Here is a 14,012-nt window from a genome sequence, read left to right as displayed (position 1 = left end):
GATCCGAAGAGCATGTCTGCTTTACTATGCAAAAAGGAATTTGACTGGGTCTTCTTTCTACAGCTCTTTAACGATCATCATGTTATTGTCGGTGTGGATTTTCGGAGCTTGCATCTGTATGTTGCAAGTTCGTATTTTCAATATAGATATTTTTCTGATCGTCATCTTGAGATCTGGGGTAAAATCCTACGATTCTCTATTACCAGTCCAATCCTTATTGGTGCGGATGTGAACGCTAAGTCAGGTGTATGGCATAGCAATTTCACCAATGATGGCGGTGAATTAGTCCAGGGCTTTTCAGCCCAGCATGCTTTTTTTCTTTTTCCTGTTTAGCCTCCGGTAACTACCGTTTAGATAATTCTTCAGAGGATGAATGAGGATGATATGTATGAGTGTAAATGAAGTGTAGTCTTGTACATTCTCAGTTCGACCATTCCTGAGATGTGTGGTTAATTGAAACCCAACCACCAAAGAACACTGGTATCCACGATCTAGTATTCATATCCGTGTAAAAATAACTGGCTTTACTAGGACTTGAACGATGGAACTCTCGGCTTCCAAATCAGCTGATTTGGGAAGACGCGTTCACCACTAGACCAACCCGGTGGGTTAGTCCAACATGGTCTGCAGGTATATAATGTAACTGATGAGGTGCTCACCTACGGAGGTATGGTAAGTGGGCGTCGGCGTTTTGGTGGAACGAAAATCGACGTTACCTTTGGTAGGTTTGCCAATGTTTGTAACTGGAAGGTGGTTGACGATAGCTTAAGCGACCATTGATTGATTGCTTATAAGATTGCTGATGGTTTGACTGAGCGCTATCGATGTAACGTTCCGATTGAGCAGGGTCGTTTTCTGCACAGGCATGCAGACTGTAAAACGTTTGTTGATTTTCTTTGGGTTAGACTTCGTGTTTTAGATCGGAATCTGGATGCTCTGGATTTGGAAGACCAGGCAGAAGATTGGTTGGCGGCTTTCAATGACGCCGCCGAGTGTGCAGTTTCTTGTAGTTCCGGTCGAGAGAGGCTCGCTCCGTGGAGGAGCAGGGTATTGACTGTTATGCTGTCTGTCGTTTGCGGAGAGCATCTCAGCATGAGAGTGATCCGAAATGATCCTTGTTGGCGAATATAGAGAGAGATCTTAGATCTCGATATTTTCACAAATTAGAACAGCGAAGAGGGATTCCTGGCGTTCCTTTGTGCATGAACGGGGGAACAAGGATCCCTGGAGAGTTGTGTATAGGGTTGGGACACAAACAACGAAAGGACGTTCTTCTGTCCGCTCTCTCGACCCGGCTCGGTGTAATTTCAGACATGTCTGAAATTTTTGCACATATTACTTGACGATTTACTCCTGATGATACTGAAGTAGTTGAAACCGTTTACCATCAGCGTGTTGCTCAGTTTTGCGGGGTGCACTTTCCCTAAAGATTACTGAGGCCGAGGTGCGTCAGGCTATCTGTAGTCTAGGTGGAGATAAGGCTCCTGGCTTTGATGGGATAACTGCGGATCTCCTTGTTCGCTCGGTAGCGGTAAGCGTGAGAACTATCGCTCGGGTTTTTAATAATAAATGTGTGTTGGAAGAAAGGGATTGTGAAATTATTCTTTAAAGGTGGCGACAAGTATCCTGCTGTTAGTTCGTCATATAGTCCCTTGACGTTACTGCCTGTTATTGGTAAGGTTTTTGAAAGAGTTCTGTACCTTCGTGTAAATGAGAGGTTGTCCTCGCGCGGTTTACTAATGGATAATCATTTCTGAGGCATTTAATATAATCTATGGTGGCCTTCTGCTACATACCAATTACAGAAGAGAGATTGTACTGTGTGTGAGTTGCAGGTTATGTAAAGTTACTTCAGTCGTCGGGATGTGCTGCTCCGCGAGGACAGCCATGAACTGGGGAAGACACTGTCCAAGGGTTGTCCGCAGGGCAGTTTGTTGGGACCCTTACTGTGGGTGGTGGAGCTTGATTCAATTCTGCAGTTGAGGTTGCCCAGCGGGTGCCGCATCTTGGCTTATGCTGAAGAGGGCTCCTGCTGGCCGAAGGAGGTTCTCGTAGTGGGGGGGGGGGGGTTGAATTCCGAGACACTCAAGCATGCAGGATACTTGAGCTGTGGGGTCATCAAAATAAGATGATGTTTAGAGAATTCTTCGATGATGCTCCTCAAAGGCCGTTTGACTGTGAGGAGGCGAGTCGGCGTATCAGTGTTAGGCAAACATATAAGTACGTACATGTTCAAAAGTACTTCGGAGTGTTTCTTGATGAGAAATTGCAGTTTAAGAAGCACCTTCAATACGTCACAAGAAGGCCTGTAATGCCTTCTTCGGAATTCGACGAAGAAGGCATTACAATGAAGGTCTTAATTCTAAGACTACGATATATCTTGTGTAAGGTCTGCGAGGCAATTCTGCTATATGCGGTGCCTGTTTGGGTAGATAAGCTAAAATTTAAAAGCTATCGGGATTTTTTTTCTATTTTTATTTTGTTTTAATACTGGAATTTCTCCCGCCAGTAACCCATTCGGTTGCTCTGGCATCGAGCACGAATCCGGGACTCTTCCCATGATTTGAGGTTTTTCATCACAGTTCTTGTATAGGTTGCCACCGTCTTCCAGTATTCCTCCTTTTCTAGCATAATCTTGGAGGTCTTCCGGCTGGAACATATTATCCCTTCCAATGTTATTTTATTACTCCCTTCTCGTCGTTACATACCTCGTGCAGAAGAAAAATACATGACACGTAGTCTCCTCTATTTCGCAGATCGGGCATTTCTCCGAGCTAACTATGCCAAACTTATAAAGATAGGCCCCGAATCCCCCATGACCCGTCAGAAATTGAGTAAGATCATAATCCAATGAACCATGGATCTTTCCCGCCAGCGCCTGACATCCTTCACAAGGCGGTGTGTCCACCTTCTCTTGAAACCGAGCAAGGCTGCCTACCCATATATAATCCCGCTCAAAACGTTCAAAGCTAAAAGCTCCTAATGCAGGACCACCGTCGAGATCTGAGCAGATCGCTTCCCTAACCTGCCAGAGGATCGCAATAATGAATTGGCCTCAGGAACGGGATATTTTGTTATACTATCGGAGTATTTTGTTACGGGCTCAACGCCTTATATTGTTAACGATAACGGGTGGTTACCGTACGATTTCACGGAAAGCGATCTTGGTGTTCGCAGGCGTAAAACCGATAGACTTGATTTTGCCTGAGAGACAACAGCGTTATGATGCTAAGAAATCCGGTGAATTGACTTCGAAGAAACTAAAGTGGATAGAACAGCATGGTGTAGCCCTGTTGCAAGCCAGATGGAATGAGACAAGAGTGTGGACGATTACGCATGATCTTTTCCCTAATGTTGTTGATTTGCGGAACGACTCTTGGGTACAGCCAAACAAGTATGTAACGCAATTTCTTTCAGGGAATGGCTTTTTTCGGAGCAGACCACCACATAAATTCGGCCTGAAAGACTGTCGTATGTGTCTGCAATGCGTACACATACATGTAATATATGAATGTGCTAGGTATGACTTAATGAGCACGGAGCACTTATTTTCGTTACCACTGAATTGTCTTCTAATTTATATAATTTCTTTTCAAAAATTGGAAGTATATCAGAAGTTCAGTAGCCGTTTTTGACACTTTTTTTGCCTAATTTGTAGTTAAGCCAATATGCATTAGAAAAAGATTTCTAAAAATATCCCTTATACTGCAGTAACCTCTGTATATTCAGTATAGTTTTCATTGTCCTCGGATAATTTGGTTTCTGAATCAGCGGTATTTTCACTTATCGATCAGTTTTAAAATAATTTCAGTCAAGAATAATATCCATGAAAATGTTTTAACCTGATTAAAAAAATGTGTAAATGAATAATTAACTTAATTATTAAGTAATCATTATCTGACAGTGACGAAATTATGTTTTAAGAAAAATATTTTAATTAGTTGCTCGAGAGAGGAACGTACCGTATGCAATAATCACACGTTAATAATGTGCATTTTGTAAATGCTATTGTGCGCTGCTGGTTGTAAGATAAGGCACCGCCTAATAATTTTCTTGGGAGAGGAGATTCATGTTGCCCGCTCTGGCGTGAAATTGGTTAATCACATTATTCTATACAAATTTCACCTCATCCAGGTACGGGTACAGCCATGTTTATTCCTGACTAAATATCTATTTCATAAATAGTGGCCGATAACTGACAAACCGTTTGTCAAAAAACGCAAATTTGGCGAGGACACTTGGGAAAATTTAGTTATTTGACATTTTATGTGACAAATTTTTATAATTTTTTTTTTTTACATGAAACATGTAAAAAAATGTTAAATTTGAATTAGGTTGAAAAGTAGGGAATCCAACTTACGTTTTCTTAGTTAAAAAGATAATTAAATTAAAATGTTTCATCTCTTAAACTAATTAATCTTACAAGACCGTTTTCTGAATGTTTTTCCACAAATTATGATTGAAACTCATTAGCGTTTTGCTTACGGCAATGAACACATTATTTTAAGCGACTCTTGTCTAGATAAGTTTTGATTAATAGGTCTTATTGAATACATTATTTATTTTACATGATTAAACTTTTATCCATTTCTATATTTGATTAATTTTTATTACTTCTGTTGTATTATTTTTCACCAATAATATTTATTACAATTTATTTTAACAATAGCTTTCTTATGAAAGCTACCTATTGTAACGGGTACCATGCTTCGACTTCTGGAAAATTTCGACATATCTTCGCGTTTCACATCCCCAGACCCCAAAACCACCGTTAGTTCAAAAGTTTATATATATATATATATATATATTTCACTTTCTTGTGGACACGATAACTGCTGTAATTTTGCGCCAATCACTTTCAAATTGATACGTAAAATATAACGATCCAAAATCTCGGTCGAAATCGTTAATTGGCAAAATCGGACCATGGGGTGGAAATATGGGGATTTTTCGAAAAAAACAAAATATCACTATAACTTTCTTATTAAGCAAAATATCGAATTCGTTTAAAGTTCCTGCTATTCTTTGGATAAAAAACTAACAAAAACTTATCTAAGTAAAGTTTTTTGATATCACCAATCACTGGCCCAGGGGGTGGATAAAATGGGGTTTCGAAGAGAAAAAATCATACCTCCTTTAATAGGCACAGTATCAAAATCTGTTTAAAGTGGTCGTTAGTCCTCTAAGCATTACCGAAAAATTTTATCTAAAACAATTGTTGATATGACCAACTCTTACAACAAGGGATTATCAAAATGTTGCTGGAATTGCATTAAGATGGGGCTTGTCGTATGTTAAACATCTTTTCACATGCAACCATTGTTTTGTTGAGTAAATTTGAAGTTTTTCTTAACTTTAAGGTGGAAATTTTTTTATCCCCTACTTAGCACAGGTGAAATCTACCCCCGCCTTCCGGCGTGTCGAAAGGGATTTTTTTATTACTTTTTTAATTTCATTGTCTTATTACGTTTAAGGATCTTATTTTTTTCTTATTTATCTATAGATTTAGTTATAATAATACATAAAAATAATTATGTATCATTAGATTTCCTCACGTAGACTGATTTATTACTCAAAACGGAAAGTCTGCACAGCATTAGTAAGGCTTATTGAATTAAGTGTTTTTATGCAACGCCTAATTACTCTTCATAAGCGTATACAACTGATAAATGAGTGATACAATATTTACAAGAAAAGTATGCAGTGGAATTAGTATACATTACCATACAGAAAAGTAAAAAAGTCAATCGATCTGTAGCTTGGCATAAAAAACAATAAAATAATAAACAAACATTCGGGTTCATTTTTTTCTTCTTAAATTTTTAGATCTTCTGTTATATGATGGATGTATGTGCTTTGTTCTTTATGCTTTTTATTAAATTTATTGCCAATAAAATAAACAGTAAAACTGTTTTACAGATATTATTTCATTACATTTATATGATAATCTACATGTTTTCTGAATAAAATTAGGCCTACGTCATTTTATTGTCTCATTTCAAGAAGGCGAATTGTATTATATCATAAAACTGTGGAAAAGCTTTTTAAAAAGATCCAAGTCGGCTTAGTTTGGCTGTCGTTTGTGTATTTGATGCCATTATCTTGTCTTTCTTTTTTAAAATTAAATTGTATTCTCGTGCACTGTATGAAATTACTTTTACAAAGAAAAAAAATTCAGTCTCGTTTCATCTCCTCTTGTTTTTTCTGGTGGTTATACGCATATGTTACTTTGTGTAACGTGCCTTTAGCTTCCCTTTTATTTGTGTTTACTTTGCTTTCATTAACGTGCAGTTAGTGTGTACAGCCATAGAATGCTAGAACAGGTTATACTATACACTTCCGGGCGTGGTAAGTATACTGGGACGGATCAGTTTGCATTGGAAACATGAAATTTACATAATATCAGTAACATTATAAGAAATTTGTTCATTATACAGAATTAAAAAAAAAAATTGTTTTCGTCACCGATATTTTCGTTAATTTAATTGGTTTTAATATTTTCATACATTTTTTTTTTTAATTTGGTTTAATGTTGGTAATAATAGATACCGCAGATAAAGAAACGTCAAAGTTCAAACTTGCAGTATTATATATCCACGCTTCTAACTTGCCCCGCTCAAATTTTTTCAACCTTAATTGGAGCATAACATAAGAACGACTTAACCAATTTTCACATGCACAACTTCATATGCTTTACTACAGCACTTCTAATTTTTTTTTTAGCTTGATATCGCCACATAAGCTTGAAGCTTATGCGTGAGATATGAAAATGTAGCGTATGAAAATTGCTGTCCCTGACCAGGATTCGGACCTAGGACGTCCGGGTTTATTGAATGTTTGACCTCCATTTTAAGTGATTGTTTTCGTACTCCTCATGCCTCAAAATTTAAGGAAAATCCATTTTCTCCCCCCCCCCCCAAGACAGAAAGTAATAACGTACTTTTCTGAGAAGGTCGGTAAAAAATGTGTATGTTAATCATTTTAATATATTTTAATTAATATATCACATAAAAATGTTGAATCAAAATGGCAGCGTATTGAAAAGTTGAATTATATATAAAGCTTTTTATCGTTCAGTTTTAATATAAAACAGGAAGGTGTAATGTATACGAATGATTTATTTTTTAATTTTTAAAAGAGTGTGGGTATTTAAATCCGACCAGATTGTAAATGACGTTTAATTAATGTAATAACACGTTAGTTATTGTAATTTAATTCGTTAATTATAATTTTTTTTTTCATAAATTGCAGTACTGTTTATTATATTTTGAACTTTTAAAAAACGTTAATTTAAAAAATGAAATGCGGTAATTGACGTTACTTATTTGTGTTGAGTAATATCCTGTGAATTAGGTAAAATGTATTCTGCTTAGTACGGTATTCTCTAATTAAATCAGAACAGCGACATAAAAATTACAGCATATCGTCAAAGATCTATTGTTATTGACCTACATGCTTCTTTATCATGAATAGGCGTCGCTTCAAAAGGGATAGAAAAAACCAGTTATTAAATAAAAAATCAGTAGTAAATGTTTTGGAAAATTATTCAATTTTACAAATTTTGATCTCAACATTTATAACTAATCATTTGATACTCTTCTTAGAATATTGTATACTGTAGAAATACACCGTATAGTTTTATATTATATGTATCGTAATAGTAATATCGTAGAACACTGCTTACTATACGCATTATAAATAAATTAAAAATTCATGTGTACACTACATGATTTCCGTGTGCGCCTATAAATTACATATTCACTTTTTTTTTTTTAAATGAAAAGTACATAAAATTTTATTTCATTAATAACTTCTGATTTTTTCATATTTTATTTTTATTGTTATTATTGAAATATTATTTATCTTTTTATTTATTTTTTTTACATCGGAGGTTAATAATTTATTAATAAATTAATATATTTAAATTTTTAAAAAAGTTAAAAAATGGAGATAAAGTCTGATTTGAACCGATGTGCCTTCCTCTTGTAAGTTCAAAAATTTCATTAATTAAACTTTTATTCGCCTATAACTTTGGAACCAGTGAAACTAAATACCACTTATGATCGTTGAAAATCTCTCAATGAGGGCTTATTACTGCAGTTAAGAAAAAGTTCAAAATCCAAATGTTTTGGGTTTTGAAAAAATTAAAGCTTTTGAAAGTTGAAGCTTTCAAGACTTCCGGATGAAAGGCCGAGCGCTATCACTCGCGCCACGAAGCCCGGCAGGAGTTATTAAGTTATATTAACTTATGGTTGCTAACCTTGTTCTTTACCTCCTCATACCTCTTCTTTAACAGAAATTTATAATCGTGAAAAAAAAAACAAAATGACAGATTGTCATCATCCCGTCAAAAAATAAAATAAACTATTCCCACGTTTATAACGAAAAGCTTTAAAATTTTGCATAGAATTGTACAGTAGAATAAAAAAAGGTGTGGCAAATTGACTCTGACGTAAAAGGTAAAACAAAATCCCTTTCGGCACGCAGGAAGGCGGAGGTAGATTTCATCGGTGCTAAGTAGGGGATAAAAAAGATTTCCACCTTAAAGTTAAAAAAAACTTCAAATTTACTCAATACGACAATGGTTGCATGTGAAAAAATGTTTCACATGTTTAGCATACGACAGCCCCATCTTCTTACAATTCCAGCAGTATATTGGTTTTCCCTTTCCGTAAGGGTTGGTCATATCAAAAATTGTTTCGGACAAAAGTTTTAGGTAATGTTTAGAGGACTAACGACAACTTTAAACCGATTCGATGATGTGCCTATTAAGGGAGGTATGAATTTTTTTATCTTCGAAACCCCATTTTTTCCACCCCGTGGACCAGTGGTTGGTGATATCAAAAAACTTTACTAAGATAAGTTTTAGACTCTTATCCAAATAATAGTCGGAACTTTAAACGAATTTGGTATTTTATTCAATAAAAACGTTATAGCAATATTTTGCTTTCGAAAAAGCCCCACTTTTCACCCCCATGGTCCGATTTACCCATTAACGAACTCGACTGAGAGTTTTGGTCGTTATATTTTATTTATCAATTTGAAAGCAATTGTGCAGAATTACGGCAGTTATCATGTTACAAAAAAGTGAAGTATATATATATATATATATATATATATAAATTTGTATGCAAACTTTTGAACTGATGGTGGTTTTGGGATCTGGGAATGTGAAACGCGAAGATATGTTGAAATTTTCCGGAAGTCGAATCATACCCATTACAAGCTTTCTTATTAAATTACCTAAAAACCTACATTATTTAAATGTAGCGTTAAAATTGACCATATTCGTGGCTCAGTCGGCCGCGTATTTTGCTCTTAGATATAAATTCTTGCGATCAATTAAAAGAAAAAAGTTTAGTCTTTAATTGTTTCCATACTCGATTTTTATGATCGTGATTATCATAAGTCAAATTTTAATTGCTCTTTATGTTTTTTTTTTTTTTTTTTTTTTTTTTTTTGGTGGGGGCGCTTAACCTTAACCTTTTAACGGTTAAAACTAAAAACGTAATTTTATTTTTTGATCGTTTCCCTATTTGTTCAGTTTCCCCCTTTGTTTCTTTTTTAACCTCCGGGACCACCGCTAGGTATTACTTCAAAGGCTGAGATGAATGACAGTTTTTTTTTTAGCGTGTGAAGGCCGAAACGCTACCATTCGTGCCACGGAGGACGGCGCAAGTCTACCCTTTGTAGACTTAAAAAATCTAATGTGGGCACCATATGACTTCCTTCTACGCCTTATACATTACATATACACATTTCTTTAAAATGAAAAGTACATAAAGTTTTATTTCATTGATAACGTTTCTTATATTTTTTCATTATTGAATTATTATGTATCGTAAAAATTTGTTTACAATCAGAAGTTAATAATTATTAATAAATCAATATATTTAAATTTAAAAAAAAGGAGATTGACTCGGATTGAACCGACGTGCAAATATTTCATTGATTAAAATTTTATTTGGCTATAACTGTGGAACCAATGAAAATAAGTACTGCTTATGAAATATCGTTGAAAAGCTCTCAATTAGGTCTTATTACTGCAGTTAAGAAAAAGTCCAAAATCCAATCTTTTTGAATTTTGGGCTTTTTTGGACATTTTGCTTCAGTCGATTGCAATTAAAAGGGGAGGTGCACAAGTAGATGCCCTAAATCCTATATTTCAACATCCTACGGCTAATCGTTTTTGAGTTATGCGTAGTATATACGTACGTACAGACATCACGCCGAAATTAAAAAACTGGATATTTCCGTTGAAAACTGATAACCGAAATTTTTCGCAATCGCAATACTTCCTTTACTTCGTACAAAGAAGTAAAAATGAGATGTACATATGTAGGAAAAAAGTAGAGTAATTTATTTCACTAATAAATATTAGCGAAGAAGCGTAGCTTGCTAGTTTACCATTGTTGACACTAAGACAAGTTTAACAAGGATTACCTGTTTTAAACGGCAGATTTTGAATTTGTTGTGAAACTTGTTTAACTAATTGTAATGATGTTATTCGGAATTTGCGTGACTCTGTTTACTTAAACAACTTATTTACATTTAGTGTTATATTTCGAGTACGCTTTATCATGTATTACGAATAGTTGCATTATAAATTATCTTAAGGTGTTAAAACTTAATAACACGCTTTCTAAAATAGCACTAAAAAACTATTTTTTTGCCAATAACATTTATAACTAGAATAATGGTAGATCATTTGTTTTGTTTAAGTTCATAAAAGTGAAGGATTAGCCTTGCTCTTTGACTAACCCCCCCCCCCTCCCACAAGGTCTAATGTATCATGAAGTTACATGTATTTTATTCGTGTAAAATACTAAGAAATGTGTTTCATCGATTTTTCATTTTTTTAATTTATAACTATAATACATCATAATTATTTCGTATATAATTTTTTCTGATTGTAGTTTGTGTTCTTAGTTATTGATATTTTGTTACCGAACCGGGTTTACACGTATTAAAGAAGTAGAATTGGTCTTTCATTATTTCGGTTGTTATGTTTTTTTTTTTTTATTTATACCTGATGTTACGTATTTTGTGCAGTTTTTATTAAACCGTTGTATATAGAAGTTCATCTCTGTTAGTTTCATGTGTACTTGGTTTATCTCGTTTAATGACTTACACCAATTATGACTATAAATTAAAAATGTTATTAATATCATATTAAAGAATGTTTTAAGTGATTTAATTTTAACTTTAAATTTACGTGTAAAAAACTCTATTTGAATCTTTATTTCTGTATGCGGGCGTGAAGAGTTATTTGGAGTTATTTAGAGTTATTTCAACCATAAGTTAAAATGTACTCGCAGAACCGCTTCAAGAGTACATTTTTCTTTATATCACAGCTAATTCGGGATAAGAATTATAATTCTTATAAAATACTTTTGAAACATCACATAAAGGAAACTAATTTTATGAATGGATATATCTATTGTGGCTTTTGGCGAAGATCTGTTGCTGTAGTTTTGGATCGAATTTTCTCGAAATCGAATTTTTTAGTATAACTTTTATGATCCTAATTGTTTAGTCCCAGGGTGTAATGGTGTATATTATACAGAATTACCATTAAGAGAGGAAGATGGGACAAATATTACACGGCTGCGCCAAAACGACAGAGGCAATACGTTTCACAATCCAAAATAGTGGAAAATGGTCAATCTGCCATAAATAATTCTGATGAGATACCTGAAATCGAACAACAGATTGTAGAAATTATTGAAACACGTGTACGTCCTTCGGTCGCCATGGATGGAGGTGATATAATATATCGAGGATTTGAAAATGGAGTGGTAAAATTAGAGCTTCATGGGGCATGCAGGGGATGCCCTAGTTCAGCTATTACTTTAAAAAATGGTCATATCGACAGAATCAAGCTTACTTTTATCGACTAAGGGCTTTCCCTCATGATCTGTAGTGTCTTCGATAGTTTGGATTTGACAAAATACTTCTGAGCTATCTTGGTATTTTCGGTATAATTCTTCAGCGAAAAAATAAATCCCTGTTTTCGAAAGCTGGTGTTGAGTTTTTCTATGCCAGCTTTTTTGTAATATGATTATTAATCGTATTCAGTCTTTTCAAGGCTTTTCTTTGGCAATTCATACAGAATGTTCCTATTTAAGTGCAATTCTATGTAAGAATTATTAATTTTTATCTAGAAATAATTCGCTGGATAGTCAACGATAAGTAATAAACATTTTTGTCTGTGCGTGAGCAGATTATATTACATTAATAAATCTGAACTTCATTAAAAACAACCCAATGTTTTAATTATTATTAGATAAATTTCGTGTACATTATTTTACTGTCCGTATGGGAATGAGGTCAAATGAGAATTGATTTATCGAAATGTGGTTGTTAGAGAACAAAAGCCTAGAAAATGTATTACTAGAAGAAGTTGAAAATTTGGCGGGTTGATAAAATACGACTGCTTTAACTAATACGAGAAAAGAAAAACTTGTAGCAGTGTTTGAAGAGACGAAAATAGGTAGATGAGACATCTAAATTTATTTAAAATTGTTAAATAGGAATTTGTTGAACATAAAAACTATAAATGAAGACAAAGAATAAAATACATAAATCGAATAGCTGAGGACGTAGCATTTTAAGATGAAGTGATATATTGAAATTAAAAGATCAAAAGCTAAAAAAATACAGCATACTATCAAACCCAGTTTGCTGACAGATAGCGTAAGTGACTTAAAATAAAAGAATCCAGTAATTTTTTATTTCTAATTATAGTAATAAATAATATATGTTGCAACATATCCCAACAAAAATTTGTAAAAAATAAAACAAAATTTCCTTTGAATATTAGTTTACATGTTCTATATATATATATATATTACTTCTTCACCATTTAAATTTCCTGGTTAAAAGTGCAAATAGAAAATTAAAGAATGAATTGTAAGTATCCTTTTTTAGACATAAAAAACTAGGTAAATTTCTTTAAACGTTTATTTTGTATAATGATAATTATACAACAACGATTCTTTTTTTTTCACCAATGCCTGATTTGGTAAAATACCGGTTGACGATTTAGTGACATCTCGTTATCGGCAAATAAATTCTACTGGCAGACCAGTTCAGGTCCAGATTCGTAATAGTCTCAGCAGTCATGTCCCTTGACGTCCACAACAGGTCACGACTACCTGCCTAGGTAGGTTACGTACCTGCATACCAACCGATGACCACAGAGTATTAAATGCAACTTATACGTGCAGATACTTCTTATTTACCGACTTACATCTCAAGCAAACAGAAAATCACTGACCGTGCATTAACACTGTGTTGTCATCTTTTCATACAATAAAAACGATTTATATGTAAAAATTAGAAAATCTCTTATCCGACTTTACAAATATATTTAATAAAGCATGTAACGTCAAATATTATTTAACCTGGTGCGTATAAAATGTTTATTTTATGTGAATATTCCTAGGCGATTCATAAATGAATTAAATTATTGCATAAATGTGTTAATTAAATTAACGCACATTCACATTTAATTAATTTTGTTTCTGATAAGACAGACTGCTCGAGTTTATCATTTTTACGACCTCGATTAATTTAGCATGTGGTTTATGTAGTTAAAGTTTAATTTTGTATAACAATTCAGTTTAATTTTTATTTTTCTTGTCACTTAACCTACAGAAGATATGATACAAAATACTCTATATTTATTTTTGACCGAGCTTGGAAATTTTATATATTTTAGTACATATGAAACAGACTCCTCCATGAAATTAGGAAAATAGTTAAGGTCATTAGAGGGAAATCATTGGCTAAGACAATGGGCTACATGTTTTGATTTTGCAATATATCTCATCCTCACGTAAATTTGTTTTTTTGTTATTATGTTCTTTCTCAGTTATATTACAGTAGATTGGTTATTTATTTATTTTTTTATAACGGTATGGATTGTAATAACAATCGAACGCCTGGACAGATCACATTGATAACAGATTAAAAACGCAGTTTACTTTTTCAATTATTTTATTTTATAT

General features: G+C 33.7%; 1 protein-coding gene across 4 annotated transcripts in view; it reads left to right on the top strand.

Annotated features, from left to right (window-relative positions):
- Positions 1-14,012, top strand: part of LOC142319586 (uncharacterized) — a 917,667-nt gene that overhangs the window by 14,760 nt on the left and 888,895 nt on the right. The gene's annotated exons all lie outside the window — the stretch shown is intronic.

The sequence above is a fragment of the Lycorma delicatula genome, chromosome 2, assembly GCF_047948215.1.
Source record: "Lycorma delicatula isolate Av1 chromosome 2, ASM4794821v1, whole genome shotgun sequence".
In the NCBI taxonomy this organism is placed as follows: domain Eukaryota; kingdom Metazoa; phylum Arthropoda; class Insecta; order Hemiptera; family Fulgoridae; genus Lycorma; species Lycorma delicatula.
The sequence above is the reverse complement of the archived record's forward strand: the minus strand, read 5'-3'. Positions and strand labels throughout refer to the sequence as shown.